The sequence below is a fragment of the Mobula hypostoma genome, chromosome 7, assembly GCF_963921235.1.
Source record: "Mobula hypostoma chromosome 7, sMobHyp1.1, whole genome shotgun sequence".
Classification (NCBI taxonomy): Eukaryota; Metazoa; Chordata; class Chondrichthyes; order Myliobatiformes; family Myliobatidae; genus Mobula; species Mobula hypostoma.
This window is the reverse complement of record NC_086103.1, coordinates 92,070,688-92,089,062: the sequence shown is the minus strand read 5'-3', so window position 1 is coordinate 92,089,062 and position 18,375 is coordinate 92,070,688.

The window sequence follows — 18,375 nt, the reverse complement described above, 5'->3', positions numbered from 1 at the left end:
GCAGGTTGAATTCTATCATATTATGATCACTACCTCCCAAGGGTTCCTTTACCTTAATCTCCCTAATCAAATCTGCATTCATTACACAACCTACAATCTGGAATTGTCTTTCTCCTGGTGGGCTCAACCACAAGCTGCTCTATAAAGCCATCTCATAGACATTCTCCAAATTCCCTCTCTTGGAATCCAGCACCGACCTGATTTTCCCAATGAACCTGCATCATGAATTCCTCCATGAATATTGCAACATTGCCCTTATTACATGCCTTTACTATTCCCTGTTAAAATTTATAACCCCTATCCTGGTCGCTGCTCAGGGATATAACTGCATATAACTCCCTTCAGGGTCTTTTTACCCTTGCAATTTCTTAACTCTATGCATAAGGATTCTATGTCTTTCAATCATTTGTCACCACTTTCTTAGGATGTGATTTCATAATTTACAACAGAGACACACCATCCTCTCCGCGTATCTGCCTTTCCAAGGTGTATCCTTGGATTTTAAACTCCCAAAAATTATCGGCATATACACGCATGCGCACATCACATGTGCTCGTCAGGCATGCGCACACAGGTGCCCGCGCAAGGTTTCATGGTCATGGTAGTCTTTACAAGGGTAAAGTGTCCCGGGCTTTAACTGCTACTTTTGTCCCTTATTTGGGAGTGAGAAAGTTGGTAACTCTAACTGTAAAAGACATGTCAAGGTGAGTTTAACCCTACTTGAACACCCCTCCCCCGGTCGGCTGGTCCGCAAGAATATTGTCAATGTTCAACCGGTCCGCGGTGCAGTAAAGGTTGGGGACCCCTGGATTACAGGAGTTGAGATGTTATGTATAAGATCTTGGTGAGTTCTGCTTTGGAGTATTGTGCGCAGTTTTAGTCTCTCAGCTACAGGAAGATGTAGATAAGGTTGAAAAGGTGCAAGGAAAATTTACAAGAATGTTGTTAGGAGCTGAGGACCTGAGTTATAGGGAAGGGTTAAGACTTTATTTCCGAGGGCGCAGGAGAATGAAAGGAATTTTGATTGTTGAGACCCTCCATTCGTCGAGGTTGACCGTGTGCTAGCTGTCAGCATTATAGGAAAGGCAGGGCACTAAAATTGCAGGGGTTGCCAGTCAGCATTGAACTCAATGTAGGATTGCCTGAACTCTGAATTTTTCCTTGGGGTTTACTCCCGAAGCCTTCCCTATGAGTGGGTACAGCTGCAAGGCAATGGAGGTTTGAGATCAGAGTTCTCCTTCTCCTAGATGATGAGCCACAAGTTTCTGAAGCAAGTGGCTTAAAGGAGACAGTAACCCACTTTTATCCTTCTCCTGTCAGTAGAAACAGTTCTGCTGAGCTGTCAGCACATAAAGACCAGGAGCTGGATTTTGTTGTCAGATGTTATTTGAGACACACGTCATTGGGAGCAATACGTTGGTAGTGAGAGCTTTTCTCCACTACCACTCCCAGCTCTGACTGCCTTAAGAAACCGAATGTCATGGTCCGGTCCAAAGTCCACATTCTGGTTCACGGTCTGGTCTGCGGACTCCGGGTGTTCCGGCTGTCCCTGGTTTCAGTTGGACTTAGCCATAAGCACCTGATGTTCATCTTGGGGCTGGGAATATAAGTGGCTCTTGGACCGAATGTGGGTGCTGGTATGCTTTGTCAGTCTCCCCTTGGAGCAACCCACTGGTGGAAGGGTAGTGCAGTCCTCGAGATATGGATTTGGCTGTTCCATAGCCCGCTGAGGTTACCGGCCGCCTCAACTCTTGGAGCCACCCCGGACCTAGCTCCCTTCCTGTCCCTTGCCTCCGTCGGGTAAGCCAGGCCGATTGCCGTTACCCTGCGGTTGGTTCTGTCCCTTCCTGTCCCTTGCCTCCGTCAGGTAAGCTAGGCCATTTGCCGTTACCTGCGGTTGGTACTGTCCCTTCCTGTCCCTTGCCTCTGTCGGATGGAGTCCCGCATCCTGCCCAGGAGTTGCCTCGAATTACCCTTGCCCCGTCATGTCCTCATCTAGCCTCCAAGAACCCATGCCTCGTCACGTCTTTGCCTGGTCTCCAGGAACCCAAGCCTCGTCACGTCTTTGCATGGTCTCCAGGAATGCAAGCCTCGTCACGTCTTCGCCTGGTCTCCGGGTACCCAAGCCTCAACTCGTCTTTGCCTGGTCTTGGGGTCCAAGCCCGAGTCAAGACCTGGGTTCTAGGTCCTTGTCCAGTCTCTGGCTTGGAGTCCACGCCCAGTCTCCTTGCTCCCAGAACCTCGTCCTGGTCCTGCTCCCCTAGCCTAGTCTGTGTTCCTGTCCCTACTCCTAGTCTGCATCCTGTCCCGTCCTTTAGTTTTTTCCACTGAGGTTGCGTGAGACTACTACTTGAGGTCATGGGTTAAGGGTGAAAGGAAACATGAAGGGGCACTTCTTCACCTCGAGGATGATGAGAGTGCAGAATGAACTGCCAGCAGATGTGGTGGATGTGGGTTGGATTTCAGTATTTAAGAGAAATTTGGATGGTTCCATGAATGGGAGAGGTATGGACAGCTATTCTCTGGGGCAGGTCAACAGGACTAGGCAGATTAATAGTTTGACTAAATGGGCTGAAGATTCCGTTTATGTGCTGGTAGTCTTCTATGACTCTATGAAAGAAAACAGAGTGAAAATGAGTTTTTTCAAAGGCTTCAAAAGGCTGTAAATGACCTAAATGGCGGGGCAGGTAACATGACAGATTCAGAACATTGTGGAAGCACTTTGGTCCTAGAATCAGAACGACCTGGCATTTTCTCAGTGGTGAGGTGAGAGACTGGGAAATGTTGTTCAAAGTGTAAGTCACTGAAAACATACATGGCAGTAGGAAAAGCAAATGATATGTTGGGTTTTACTGAAAGAAATTGGAGTCACCTCATGATTCTAAACTCTTAATACAGAGGTCTAGGCTATTTATTGAGATAAAGTCTTAATTATTTATTTAATGTGATCACAGTTGGTATGATTGCATTCAACAAACTGGAAATATACCTGCGATAGATGGAGTAGTGACGATTTACCAGACTGGATATCAGGTCTGCATTGTAAGCAGAGACCGAGTAGCCAAGGCATCTGTATCTAGAGTTTAGAAGCATGAAAGGTGACTCTAATGAAACACACAAAATTATTGGAGGGCTTGAGAGCAGAGATAAATGGAGTGTAGAAATTGATACAGTTAAAGAGACAGAATGAAATTTGCCTCAAAATGAAGCTTCTTATTTCAACCCAGCAAGCTGTGCACATTTTCACTAAACATCATGTAATATTCAATTACATATTGTGACATATTTCAGGGTGAATAGAAGAGTTTACCAATTATAACTTTGAGCATAACTGATCTATTCTCCCTTAAGGCCTGGAGAGCTTTTATCCAAATCGTCTCCAGCCGCAAAGTGTTTAGTGAATATAAAACCCGAGACAACTTGTCATCCTTTCAGCCATCAAGGACAGGCGCCACAAATATTCCAGTTAAAATGCAAGGGAGATCACAGTTACTCTGTAATTAGATTCTGATCATTTTTGTAATGCATTTTTGGCACTTATTTTACAACCTTATAAAGTCCAATTAGCTTTAGCTCCAAAAGTATGACTAAGAGTATTTTTGTCCTTTTCCATTTGACTGTCGTGAAAGTTGAACTCTGTGGATCACCAAACAGAACTCAGAGGCTATTCCCCAGGGCTGAAATGGCTAGCACAAGAGGGCAGAGTTTTAAGGTGCTTGGAAGTAGGTACAGAGGAGATGTAAGGGGTAAATTTTTTACGCAGAGTGGTGAGTGCATGGAATGGGCTGCCTGTGACAGTGGTGGAGGTGGATACGATAGGGTATTTTAAGAGACTTCCGGATAGGCACATGGAGCTTAGAAAAATAGAGGGCTATGGGTAACACTAGGTAATTTCTAAAGTAAGGGCATGTTTGGCACAACTTTGTGGGCCGAAGGGCCTGTATTGTGCTGTAGGATTTCTAAATGTTCATTGACATTTACAGGAACATTGAGGAAATGGAAGCTCAGTTCACTACATTAGTATTTTGCTAACTGTTCACTTCCTGGACTTGGCTTACTTTGATTTGGTAAAATCCCTCCATGTCATGCAAGAACTGCAAGTATAGTGCATGGAGTAAAGCCAGATCTAACATATAAAGAGGCTTTGAGGAAAGAGAAGCAGAATAAAGGGTGTAAAGGTAGTAAGGCAGAAGGGCTAAAGTGCCTGTACTTCAATGCAAGAAGCATCAGGAACAAAGGTGATGAACTGAGAGCTTGGATACATACATGGAATTAAGATGCAGTGGCCATTACAGAGACTTGGCTGGCACCAGGGCAGGAATGGATTCTCAATATTGCTGGATTTTAGTGCTTTACAAGGGATAGAGAGGGGGGAAAAGGAGAGGAGGTGTGGCATTACTGGTCAGTGATACTACTACAGCTACAGAAAGGGTGGGTAATGTAGCAGGATCCTCTGTTGAGTCAGTATGGGTGGAAGTCAGAAACAGGAAGGGAGCAGTTACTCTATTGGCGGTATTCTACAGGCCCCCTGGTAGCAGCAGAGATACAGAGGAGCAGATTGGGAGGCAGTTTTTGGAAAGGTGCAAAAGTAACAGGATTGTTATCATGGGTGACATTAACCTCCCAAAGATTGATTGGCACCTGATTAGTTCCAATGGTTTAGATGGGGCAGAGTTTGTTAAGTGTGTCCAGGATGGATTCCTGTCACAGTATGTTGACAGGCCGACTAGGGGGAAATGCCATACTAGATCTAGTATTAGGTAACGAACCGGTTCAGGTCACAGATCTCTCAGTGGGTGTGCATCTGGGGGACAGTGACCACCGCTCCCTGGCCTTTAACATTATCATGGAAAAGGATAGAATCAGAGGACAGGAAAATTGTTAATTGGGGAAGAGCAAATAATGAGGCTAGAACTTGTGGGTGTGAATTGCAATGATGTTTTTGCAGGGAAATGTACTATGGACATGTGGTCGATGTTTAGGGATCTCTTGCTGGATGTTAGGGATAAATTTGTCCTAGTAAGGAAGATAAAGAATGGTAGGGTGAAGGAACCATGGGTGACAAGTGAGCTGGAAAATCTAGTCAGATGGAAGAAGACAGCATACATGAGGTTCGGGAAGCAAGGATCAGATGGGTCTATTGAGGAATATAGGGTAGCAAGAAAGGAGCTTAAGAAGGGGCTGAGAAGAGCAAGAAGGGGGCATGAGAAGGCCTTGGTGAGTAGGGTAAAGGAAAACCCCAAGGCATTCTTCAACTATGTGAAGAACAAAATGATGACAGGAGTGAAGGTAGGACCAATTAGAGATAAAGGTGGGAAGATGTGCCTGGAGGCTGTGGAAGTGAGCGAGGTCCTCAATGAATACTTCTCTTCTGTATTCACCAATGAGAGGGAACTTGATGAAGGTGGGGATAATATGCAAACAACAGGAATTGTGCAGATGCTGGAAATTCAAGCAACATACATCAAAGTTGCTGGTGAACGCAGCAGGCCAAGCAGCATCTATAGGAAGAGGTGCAGTCGACGTTTCAGGCCGAGACCCTTCGTCAGGACTAACTGAAGGAAGAGTGAGTAAGGGATTTGAAAGTTGGAGGGGGAGGGGGAGATCCAAAATGATAGGAGAAGACAGGAGGGGGAGGGATAGAGCCGAGTGTTGGAGTTGTTAAAATACATTAGGACAGATAAGTCCCCGGAGCATACCAGAATATTCCCCAGGCTGCTCCATGAGGTGAGGGAAGAGATTGCTGAGCCTCTGGCTAGGATCTTTAGGTCATCGTTGTCCACGGGAATGGTACCGGAGGATTGGAGGGAGGCGAATGTTGTCCCCTTGTTCAAAAAAAGGTAGTAGGGATAGTCTGGGTAATTATAGATCAGTGAGCCTTTCGTCTGTGGTGGGAAAGCTGTTGGAAAAGATTCTTAGAGATAGGATCTCTGGGCATTTAGAGAATCATGGTCTGATTAGGGACAGTCAGCATGGCTTTGTGAAGGGCAGATCATACCTAACAAGTCTGATAGAGTTCTTTGAGGACGTGACCAGGCATATAGATGAGGGTAGTGTAGTGGATGTGATCTACATGGATTTTAGTAAGGCATTTGACAAGGTTCTACACGGTAGGCTTATTCAGAAAGTCAGAAGGCATGGGATCCAGGGACGTTTGGACAGGTGGATTCAGAATAGGCTTGCCTGCAGAAGGCAGAGGGTGGTGGTGGAGGGAGTACATTCGGATTGGAGGGTTGTGACTGGTGGTGTCCCACAAGGATCGGTTCTGGGACCTCTACTTTTCGTGATTTTTATTAACGACCTGGATGGGTGGGTGGGTTGGCAAGTTTGCAGACGACACAAGGGTTGGTGATGTTGTGGATAGTGTAGAGGATTGTCAAAGATTGCAGAGAAGTATTGATAGGATGCAGAAGTGGGCTGAGAAGTGGCAGATGAAGTTCAACCCAGAGAAGTCTGAGGTGGTACACCTTAGAAGGACAAACTGCAAGGCAGAGTACAAAGTAAATGGCAGGATACTTGGTAGTGTGGGGGAGCAGAGGGATCTAGGGGTACATGTCCATAGATCCCTGAAAGTTGCCTCACAGGAAGATAGGGTAGTTAAGAAAGCTTGTAGGGTGTTAGCTTTTATAAGTTGAGGGATAGAGTTTAAGAGTCATTGGGTAATGATGCAGCTCTATAAAACTCTGGTTCGGCCACACTTGGAGTACTGTGTCCCGTTCTGGTCGCCTCACTATAGGAAGGATGTGGAAGCATTGGAAAGGGTACAGAGGAGATTTTCCAGGATGCTGCCTGCTTTAGAGAGTATGCATTATGATCAGAGATTAAGGGAGCTAGGGCTTTACGCTTTGGAGAGAAGGAGGATGAGAGGAGACATGATAGAGGTATACAAGATATTAAGAGGAATAGATAGAGTGGATAGCCAGCGCCTCTTCCCCAGGGCACCATTGCTCAGTACAAGAGGACATGCTTTACGTTAAGGAGTGGGAAGTTCAAGGGGAATATTAGAGGAATGTTTTTTCCTCAGAGTGTGGTTTGGTGCGTGGAATGTACTGCCTGAGTCAGTGGTGGAGGCAGATATACTAGTGAAATTTAAGAGCCTGCTAGACAGGTATATGGAGGAATTTGAGGTAGGGGGTTATATGGAAGGTAGTGGGTTATATGGGAGGTAGGGTTTGAGGGTTGGCACAATATTGTGGGTCGAAGGGCCTGTACTGTACTATACTATACTATTCTATGTTCTATGTTCATGCAATAGTGATAAAGTGCTTTCCATTTGTTATGCATAGTACAATAACCAGTGTCTCAATAAGTTTGAGGGATCAGATTGATCCCTCAAAATATAGATGAAATCATGAATCATCGGGGGCAGGTGGAGTTTGTGATGTTTCCTCCATGTTTTGATGTTGAAAGTGAGTATTGAAGCCATTGAACTCATCTGGAAGTGAAGCCCTGTTGTCACTATGTCACCTGATTCTACTTTATAAGAGGCGATAGTATTCAAGTCCTGTCACAACTGTCGAGCATCCTTTATTGAATCAAATTTAGTCTGGAATTGGCACCGGCAAAGAGACAGCTTTCCAGAGATTGTACCTGGACCTCTTGTAACTTTCATCAGACTATAATGTCTCTGATCTGGCCCTCAGCAGATTGTGTGTCTCATGGTTTATCGAGGGCTTCTGCTTGGGGAAGACCTGATGATTTTGTGGAACACATTTGTTTACACTTGTTTTAATAAAGTCTGTGGCAACCATGCACTGATGAATCGTTGAACACAACCCAGTCCACTAACTGGAAGCAATCCCATAGCCTCTCCTCTGCTTCCCTCAGCCACCTCTTTGTTGTTCTAATGTCTGGAGCCTTGCAGGAAGGAATAGGACAGCCAAGTGATCCAAATTACCAAAATATGGTCTAGGCATGGAATGGCAGGCATTCCTTATCTAGAGTAACACTGGTCTAATACGTTGGGACCTCTATAGATTATATGCTGGTGGTAATTGACCAAGGTTTACTTCAAACAAACCTGAATGCAGTTGCTGACTATGATTTAAATGTAGTGGGATGGATTGCTTCTTGTTTGGAGACTGCATCATGCAGTATCTCCAGCACTTGATTATAGTCAGCCATTGGTGTTATGTAAACTGTGGTCAGGATTGTGGAGGACGTCTCCCTAGGTAAATAGAATAGGTGCTCACGGTTGGGGGACCACGAGTTTGACAAAACCGCCAAATCATAGCACAAGCAAGAAGTAATCAAAAAAGACACACCTCTTCCTTTTGCCTTTTCTAAATCATTAGTTCAGTCCATTCGGTAGATTGAGAAGCTTTCGGATCGGACCGCTGTTTCTGGCATGCTGGGGTAAAGCCACATCTCGCTCAGACATAAAACACAACTATCTCTCATTTCCCTCTTTATAGAGCAATCTTGCCCTCAGATCCTCAACTATGTTCTCCAGTGAGATGCTGGGTAGATGGGTGTCATTACTCTGTGTTTCATCCTGGCTTGAACTTTGCCCTCCCCAACCCCCGCCTCATCTCATTTCCAGCCACGGTGATGAACTTTCATTTGCTTAAAGGTTCCGTGCCCGCTTGAATACTTTATAAGATGGTGAAATCTGTAGATCTTTAAGTTGATTTTAAAGTACATTGCTGCAGATTGTAATGAGAGTAATTCAAAAGAGGTATATTTAGCATTATTGTACTTAGCATACAGAACACCACTGAGGTACGCCGGGGCCTTTCCCAAGTATGGTTTCTTAAGGTCCATGCCAAGTGGCCCCTCTTGAGTACTCAGTGAAGCTGGCATCAGCCAAAGCCCTGGCACGGGTGGGTGTTTCCAACGGCACTGTGGAGTACTCAGTGAGGCTGGCATCAGCCAGAGCCCTGGCACGGGTGGGTGTTTCCAACGGCACTGTGGAGTACTCAGTGAGGCTGGCATCAGCCAGAGCCCTGGCACAGGTGGGTATTCCCAACGGCACTGTGGGAGGGGTACAGAGAAGATGAACAATATGTTGATGTGTACGTACCTTCAACTGTCTAGTAAGAGATCTAAGAACGACGATGATATTAATGAATATGTGGAACTCATGCGCAAATATTTTCAAAAGTATTCTGGATTAACTCTAGAATTAGGGATGCCTGTTATTAAGTGTTATTGTAAGTAAGTTGCAAACTAGGTTAAAGGAGATGAGAAGAGCTAAGTAACATTGCTGAGTGTTTTACAATATTGCCAAAACCAATTGCAACATCAAAGGGTTAAAGCTGTTAAGGGGAATGGGGACAATATTTGTGTGAGACATCCTGGCTGCTCCACTATCGCCTCTGGGTAATATTGTACATTGTTTTAAAGGTATTGCTATTGCTGTCCCAGACAACTTGAATGTTGTCAACAACAGGAATTCTGCAGATGCTGGGAATTCAAGCAACACACATAAAAGTTGCTGGTGAATGCAGCAGGCCAGGCAGCATCTCTAGGAAGACGTATAGTCGACGTTTCAGGCCGAGACCCTTCATCAGGACTAACTTCCTTCAGTTAGTCCTGACAGAGGGTCTCGGCCTGAAACATCGACTGTACCTCTTCCTAAAGATGCTGCCTGGCCTGCTGCGTTCACCAGCAACTTTTACGTGTGTAACTTGAATGTTGTTTTAACTTATAGATTTTTTTAGTATTTAACTAAATTGACAGTCACCCAGTTTTGGCTAATGTTGATTGATTGTCTTCTGCTTAAAATTTCACAGTAACTTCAGCTTAACATTACCTGCTTTATGCACTTATGGTTCATGTGCCCCACTTGTGACTGGTATTATTTTTGTTTTGAACAGAGGGTCAGTATATTTTAGATAATTATTCCAAATGCCTGATTTCATAGTTCTTTGATTCACATCAACCAATATGAAATGGGATGGTGAAGATGGTAGAGGTAAAACATGGGGATGCTTGTGAGGGATGTGTTTTTGTTTGCAGACAGCCTGGCCAATGGACTTGACGATGAAATCAGTGCCGAGGCACCTTTAATAACAATTTCCACCTTGGAGCAGAATTAGACCATTTGGCCCATCAAGTCTGCTCTGCCATTTCATCATGGTTAATTTATTATTCTTCTCAACCCCATCCTTCTGCCTTCTCCATGTAACATTTGACTCCCTGATTAATCAAGAATATATCAACCCCCGCCTTAAATATGACACAGTTGTCTTTAGCAATGAATTCCACAGATTAGCCACCCACTGTCTCAAGAATTATTTCCTATCTCTGTTGTGCATTGTGAGTGCATGGGAAGGACTGCCGGCAATAGTGGTGGAGGCAAGTATCATAGGATCTTTTAAGAGTCTCCTGGATAGGTACACGGAGCTTAGAAAAATAGAGGGCTATGGGTAACCCTGGGTAATTTCTGAAGTAAGTACATATTCGGTACAGCATCGTGGGTCGAAGGGCCTGTATCGTGCTGTAGCTTTTCTATGTATCTATGTTCTAAATAGGTGTCCTTCAGTTCTGAGACTGTGCCCTCTATTGCTAGATTCCCCCACAAGAGGAAATTACCTCTGCACATCCACTCTGTCTAGGCATTTCAATATTCGATAGGTTTCAATGAGATCCCCCTCATTCTTCTAAACTTCAGTAATATGTTGCCCTTCGCAAACTCCCCAATAATTGATGAAGAGATTCCCAATCCTTCTCACACTGAGACAGATGAAGAGGGAAGAACTAGCAGTGGATAGTCAGGTTTGTGGTTAGAAAATAACGGGAGGCTGGACTCCAAAGTATGAGGGTGAGCTCAGCCAAGTGACGAGGGGACCTGAGTTGTCAGGAGACACGAGTATTTGACAGGCGGAGCCTTCCCAGGTAGACAGGAAAGAGTCCAGGGAAGCTGAAGAAGTAGATGATGGGGTAATATGGTCCCAAAGTGTCAGGAGACCCCCCAGACAAAATGGCCTATGTCACATCTGGGAACAGAGTGTGGCACCTATCCCCTTGGAGAGCTATACCACTGCCATTTACACGTGGGTTGGACTTTGTGCTTTGTTGAAGGGGTGACAAATTATCTCAACATCATGAGGACATGACTATTTTGGTGGGGGGAGAGGGTAACACCTGGGAAAAGGTTTAGCTTTCAATGCTAACATAATAGTCTTTCTGTAGAACAGTGTTTGGTTTATGGTTTAAGATAACAAGTGCTTTGGATTGTAAGCTGAGTCCTTTGTTCGGTGGAAGGTGAAGAGAGAAGATGCTAGAGAGAACTAGTCGTAGGATTCAACCCGATGGGGGACTGTGATTCAATGGAGTAAGGTGGTGATTTTGACTGTGGATGGTTGAATATGTGTGACTCTTGGAAGAGTTGAGCTCCAGTTTGTGCACATTTGAGTTTAATTATAATGGACCCTTTTTGTTTTTTCCTTTCTTTACTAACTCTTTAGTTCAGTTAAGATTCATAAATATAATTCCTTTAATCTTATGCATTGTACTGTCTGTTATTTTGTGGCACTAATTTGTAACAGGGTAGCAAAGTACACAGCATGGTGGGAGAGCCATCTCAATTGCACAGGTTTGGCTGGTCCGGAGTGTGTATTCCCTAGACTTATGCAGCTAAGGAAGCCACAGAGGTTTCATTAATAATAGACATCTTTCCAACTGCTGAAGTCAGGCTAACCGCTTCCTCCCTTCTTAAAGAGTGGAATGACATCTGCAGCTTTCCAGTCCTCAGGAACCATTCCAGAATCTAGTGATTCTTAAAAGATCATTACTGATGCCTCCACAATCTCTTCAGCTGCTTCTTTCAGAACCCTGCAGTGTAGTCTATCTGGTCCAGGTGACTTCAGACATTTCAGCTTCCCAAGCACCTTCTCCTTAGTAATAGCAACAACTTCTGCTCCCTGACACTCGTATGTTTCTGGCATTCTGCTAGTGTCAGCCACTGTAAAGGTTGATGCAAACTACTTATAAGCATTTCTTTGTCCCTAATTACTAGTTCTATAGCATCATTTTCTAGCCGTCCAATATCCACTCTTGTCTCTCTTTCACTCTTTATGTATCCTTATACTGTGTCTGAAATAAAGCTTTTTGGATCATCTTTTATGTTGTCATCTTTTCTGTCTTTATGGCTTTTTAGTTGCCTTCTTTTGGGTTTTAAAAGCATCTTAATCCTCTAACTTTCCACTAATATTGCAATATTATAGGCCCTCTCTTTTGCTTTTATGCTGTCTTTGACTTATCTTGTCAGCAACTGTCACCTCATCTTCACTTTAGAATACTTCTTCATCTTTGGGATGTATCTTTCCTGTACCTTCTGAATGACCCGCAGCATCTCCCGTTATTGCTGTTATGCCAACATCCCTGCTAGTGTTCCTTTCCAATGAACTTTATCCAGGTCCTCTTTCATGCCCCTGTAATTCCCTTTACTCCACTGTAATACTGATACACCTGATTTTATCATCTTCTCTAACTTCAGGGTGAATTCTATCAGGTTATGATTACTGCCTCCTAAGCTCCCTAATCAAATCTGGGTCCATAAATAACACCCAATCCAGAATTGCTGTTCCACAAGCTGCTCTAAAAATGCATCTTGCAGGCATTCTACAAATTCCCTCTCTTGGGACTCAGCACCAACCTGATTTTCCCAATGAACCTGGGTATTGAAATACCCCGTGATTATTCCAACATTGCCCATTCTACATGCCTTTTCTATCTGTCATTGTAAATTGTAGCCTACATCCTGGCTACTGATTGGAGGTCTGTAAGTATCTTCCATCAGGGGCTTTTTGCTTTTGCAGTTTCTTAACTCTACCCATAAGGATTGTATATCCTCTAGTCCTATGTTACTGCTTTCTATGGATATGATTTCATTTTTTACAAAAAGAGCCACCCCACCCACTTCTGCCTGTCATTTCAATACAATGTGTATCCTTGGATGCTAAGTGCCCAAATATGATCTATCAGCCATAACTTAGAGATATTCACAGCATCTTCCCTACTAATCTCCAACTGCACTGCAAGATCATCTCACAATCAAGAGAAAATCTGCAGATGCTGGAAATACAATCAACACACACAAAATGCTAGAGGAACTCAGTAGGCCAGGCAGCATCTATGGAAAAGAGTACAGTTGATGTTTCAGGCCAAAGCCCTTCAGCAGGACTGGAGAAAAAACGCTGAGGAGTAGATTTAAAAGGTGGGGGGAGGGGAGAGAGAAACACCAGTTGACAGGTGAAACCGGGAGGGGGAGGGGATGAAGTAAAGAGCTGGGAAGTTGATTGGTGAAAGAGACAGAAGGTCATGGAAGAAAAAAAAAGGGGGAGGAGCACCACAGGAAGGTGATGAGCAGGCAAGGAGATGAGATGAGAGAGGGAAAAGGGGATGGGAAATGGTGAAGGGGGGTGGGGGCATTACTGGAAGTTTGAGAAATTGATGTTCGTGCCATTAGGTTCACGTTGGACAGTTGCAGCAGTGTGTACTATCTACAAGATGCACTGCAACAACACACCAAATTTCCTAAAGCAGCACCTTCCAGACCCACAACCACTACCATCTAGAAGGATGAGAACAACAGATACCTGGGAACACCACCACTTGGAAATCCCCCTCCAAGTCACTCACCAACCTGACTTGAAAACATATCACTATTCATTGTTGCTGGGTCAAAATCTTGGATTGCCTCCCTTACAGCACTGTGGGTGGAATGTACATCTCAGGGACTGCAGTACTTCAACTCACCACTACCTTCTCAAGGGCAGCTAGGGTTGGGCAATAATTAGCTGGTGATGCCCACATCCTGTAAATGAATAAATTAAAGAAAAAAGGCTGCAGGCTACACAAATGGAATATAAGGTGTTGTTCCTCCAAACTGAGTGTGGCCTCATTTCGACAGTGGTGGAGGCCATAGATGAACATAGCGGAATAGGATTGGGAAGTGGAATTAAAATCGGTGGTCACTGGGAGAACCCCTTGTTCTGACGGATGGACTGTAGATGTTCAGTGAAGCGGTCTCCCAATCCACGTCGGGTCTCTCGGATATACAGGAAGCCACACCGGGAGCACCGATCACAGTAAATGTCTCCAGCTGACTCATAGGTGAAGTGTTGCTGCTCCTGGAAGGACTGTTTTAGGCCCTGAATGGCAGTGAGGGAGGAGGTGTAGGGGCAGGTAGCACTTGTTCTGTTTGCAAGCATATGTGCCAGGAGGGAAATCAGTGGTGAGGGACGAATAGACAAGGGAGTCGTGTAGGGACTGATTCGTGCAGAAAGCAAAAAATCAGTGGGAGGGTTGTTGGAGATGTGCTTGGTGGTGGAATCCCCGTAGGAGGTGGCAGAAGTTACAGAGAATTATGTGCTTGACGTGGAGGCTGGTGGGGTGGTAGGGGAGCACAAGAGGAGCCCTATCCCTAGTAGGGTGGCGGGAGAACGGAGTAAGAGCAGACGTTTGTGAAATGGAAAAGATGCGGTTGAGGACAGCATTGATGGTAGAGGAAGGGAAGCTCCCTTCTTTGAAAAAGGAGGACATCTCCTTTGCTCTAGAACAGGGGTCCCCAAACTTTTTTGCATCGCGGACCGGTTTAATATTGACAATATTCTTGCGGACAGGCCGACCAGGGGGGCGGGGGAGGGAGGGGAGGGTTGCCAATGGAGAACAGTAGCAGTCAAATATGTTCTGTTTACCCCAAGAAAGACTACCATGACCATGAAGCCTTGCGCATACGTGTACATGCCGATTTTTTTTCTACAAATCGCTTTTGGCAATTCTGTTCAGTGAAACTACACTGTACATACATTATTTCTACTTTATATAGGCTGTGTATTTATCATATCATTCCTGCTTTTACTATATGTTAGTGTTATTATAGGTTTTCTGTAACACAGTGCATGAATATAGTGATAAGTCAATTATCAGTCACTTATAAGTCAATAGCATCATAACATTTTAAGTAACGTTTGGATATTAAACACACAGCACATATTTTCCTCGTATGAACATACAAAATCGTTGCAACACACCAATATCACTGAATCAGTGGGAGCCCTGGGCTTGTTCTCCTGCAACAAGACCATCCCATCGAGGAGTGATGGGAGACAGTGATACTCGAAGGGGGGTCCTTATGTCCAGTCTATTCTGCAATTTAGTTTTCATTGCATTCATTGCAGAAAACCTTGCTTTGCAGATATGTTGGAAATGGAAGCAACACTTTCAGTGTTTTCGTGGCTATCTCAGGATACTTAGCCTTGACTTTGATCCGGAATGCCGGCAGAGATGTTATGTCAAACATACTTTTCAGCCCGTCGTCATTTGCAAGTTCGAGGACTTGATCTCCTTCCCGCGCTGACATGGATGACGCGTGCAGTCATGTTCAACAGTGCGTGACAGGGAATGAGGAAAGGTGTAGCTGACTCATATCACCAAATCATATCGTTTCCTCGCAGCCCGGATGCACATGCTTTGCGGCCCGGTGGTTGGGGACCGCTGCTCGAGAATGAAAAGCCTGTCCTGAGAGCAGATGCAGTGCAGACAGAGGAATTGAGAGAAGGGGATGACGTTTTTACAAGAAGCAGGGTGGGATGAGGTATAGTCCAAGTAGCTGTGAGAGTCCGTGTTTGTCAATGACAAACATCAGTGGGATAAGCTGTCTCTGGAGATAGAGACAGTGAGATTGAGAAAGGGAGGGGGGATGTTGGAAATGGGCCAAGTGAATTTGAAGGCGTGATGGAAGTTGGAGACAAAGTGGATTAAGTCGATGAGTTCAGCATGGGTTCAGGAAGCATCACCAATGCAGTCATTGATGTAGCATAGGAAAAGTGCAGGACAATCACCAGTGTAGGCTTGGAACATAGACTGTTCCACATAGCTGACAAACAGGCAAGCATAGCTGGGACACATACGAGTGCCCATAGCTACTGCTTTTTTTGAAGGATGTGGGAGGATCCAAAGGAGAAATCATTTAGAGTGAGGACAAGCAGAGAAGAGTGGTGGTGGAGGGACTAGTAGGAGGTCTGAGCTGGAGATGCATCCAAACCGTGGCACTCTACCAGGGGCAGTGCAGTGCAATTGTGGTCGACTGAAGATTTTGATTGCACTGACTACATACATGTATATTTGTCTGGTTGTGTCTTTACTAATATTCTGTATGTGCCTGTATATGTGAGGAAGGAGGCTTCACAGCCGTGGGTTTGCCTAGCGGGCGTCGGGACGGGTCGACAGATGATTTTGGTGGGGTCTGGACTATGTACATGGATATCCTGCATCATTGTATTTTACTGGTATTCTATATGAGTTTGGTGACTTATATGTACAAGGACTTCTATGTCAAGCCATGGTGTCATGGGGGTGGGTACGAAAGGACTCTTCTGTGAACATCTGGTGTGTGTGTTTTAGCACCTTAACCCCTCAGTAACGTTGTCTTATTTGGCTGTATTCATATATGGCTGAATGGCCATTAAACATGAATTGAAATTGAAATAGGGCAAATTATGAGAGCATATTAGACAAGAACTAGGGAGAGTTAATTGGGAACAGTTGTTTATCAGTAAGTCCTCATCTGACATGTGGAAGGTGTATGGAGGAAGGACAGAAGGATGGAAAGATAAGAGAACCTTGGATATCAAGAAAGGTGATGAATTTAGTCAAGAAGGAAAAGGAAAGATATGTAAATCTTAGAAAGCTAGAATCAAATCGAGCCTTTGAGAATTATAAAGAAGCCAGAAATGAACTCAAGAAGGGAATTAGGAAAGCCAGGAGAAGCCATGGAAAGTTCTTGGCAAGTATGATTAGGGTGAATCCCAAGGCGTTCTTAACATACACGAAGACCAAGAGGATAAGACCACTCAAGGATAAAGGGGAAACATTTGTTTGGATGAAGAGGGTGTGGATGAGGTCCTTAATCAGCCTTTGCCAAGGAACAGACATGGACAAAGGGAGATCAGTGCCGAGCATATTGATATGCTCGGGCATTTTGAGATAAAGGAGGAGGTAGTGCTGGGTCACTTTCAGACCATTAAGGTGGCTAGGTGCCGAAGGCCTGGTGGGCTGTACCCCAGGTTATTGAGACAGGCAAGAGAAGAGATTTCTGGGAAAATCATTGAAATTATAGACTGGTGGGTCTCACGTTATTGTTATGAAACTTACTGAAGAGTATTCTTAGGGATAGGATTTATGAGTGTAATGCCCTGATTCATATTTTTACTGTTATGCTGTATGTATCTCATTTGGCAGTTCTGTAAGAGCAGCTTGTCTGGGTTTCTGTTGAGGATGAGGAATGATGTGGAATGTGTGCCATCCAATTAGCAGGAGGTTTTTCTTGGTGAGGGATACTAAGGTTGGTCTTGGGCTTTTGTTCGAGAGGAGATGAAGAAAGAAGATGCTGGGGAGAACCGGTCATAGCATACGATCCAGTGATAAGATCCGATTTGATAAGGTCCATCGTGGGAGGCTCATCCAGAAGATTATGCATGGGACCCATGGTGAATTGGCTCCTTAAATTCAGAACTGGCTTGCCCAAGGAAGATAGCGGATAGTGATTGAAAGGACATTCTAGCTAGAGGTCAGTGATTAGTGGTGTTCCACAGGGATCTGTACAGGGACCTCTGCTGTTTGTGATGTTTATAATTGACCTGGATGAAAATGTAGATGGGTGGGTTAGTAAGTTTGCAGATGATACGAAGATTGATGGTGTTGTGGATAGTGCAGAAGGCTGGCAAAGAGTACAGTGGGATGTAGATCAGTTGCAGAACAGGGTGGAGAAATGGTTGATGGAGTTTAACCCAGATAAATGTGAGGTATTGCAGCTTGGTAGATCAAATGCAAAGAGACAGTACACTGTTGCAAGCAAGATTCTTAATCCAAATGGACAATTCACCATGGATCTCATGCATCTTAATCTTCTGAATGAGCCTCCCATGAGGGACCTTGACAAATACTTTAATAAAATCCAGGCAGACAACATCCACTGTTTCACCCTCATCACCTTGTGAAAAACTCAATCATTAGTAAGACATGTGGTGATGAGCAGAGGAGAGTCCACAGCTCCCTGAAAGTGATTACACAGGTTGCTAGAATGGCATGCTTGCCTTCATTCATGAAGGAAGTGAGTTCAGGAATTACAATGCAGCTTTATAAAACTAGTTCGGCTGCACCTGGTGTATTGTATACAGCAGTGGTTGCCCCATTATGGGAAGGATATCAAGGTTTTGGAATGGGTGCAAAAGAGGTTTACCAGGATGTTGCCTGGATTAGAGCGATAGTCTTTTAAGAGACTCTTGGACAGGTATATGGAGCTCAGAAAAATAGAGGTCTATGGGTAACCCCAGGCAATTTCTAAGGTAAGGACATGTTGTGCACAGCTTTGTGGCCAAAAGGCCTGTATTGTGCTGTAGGTCTTCTATTGTTTATATGTTTCAT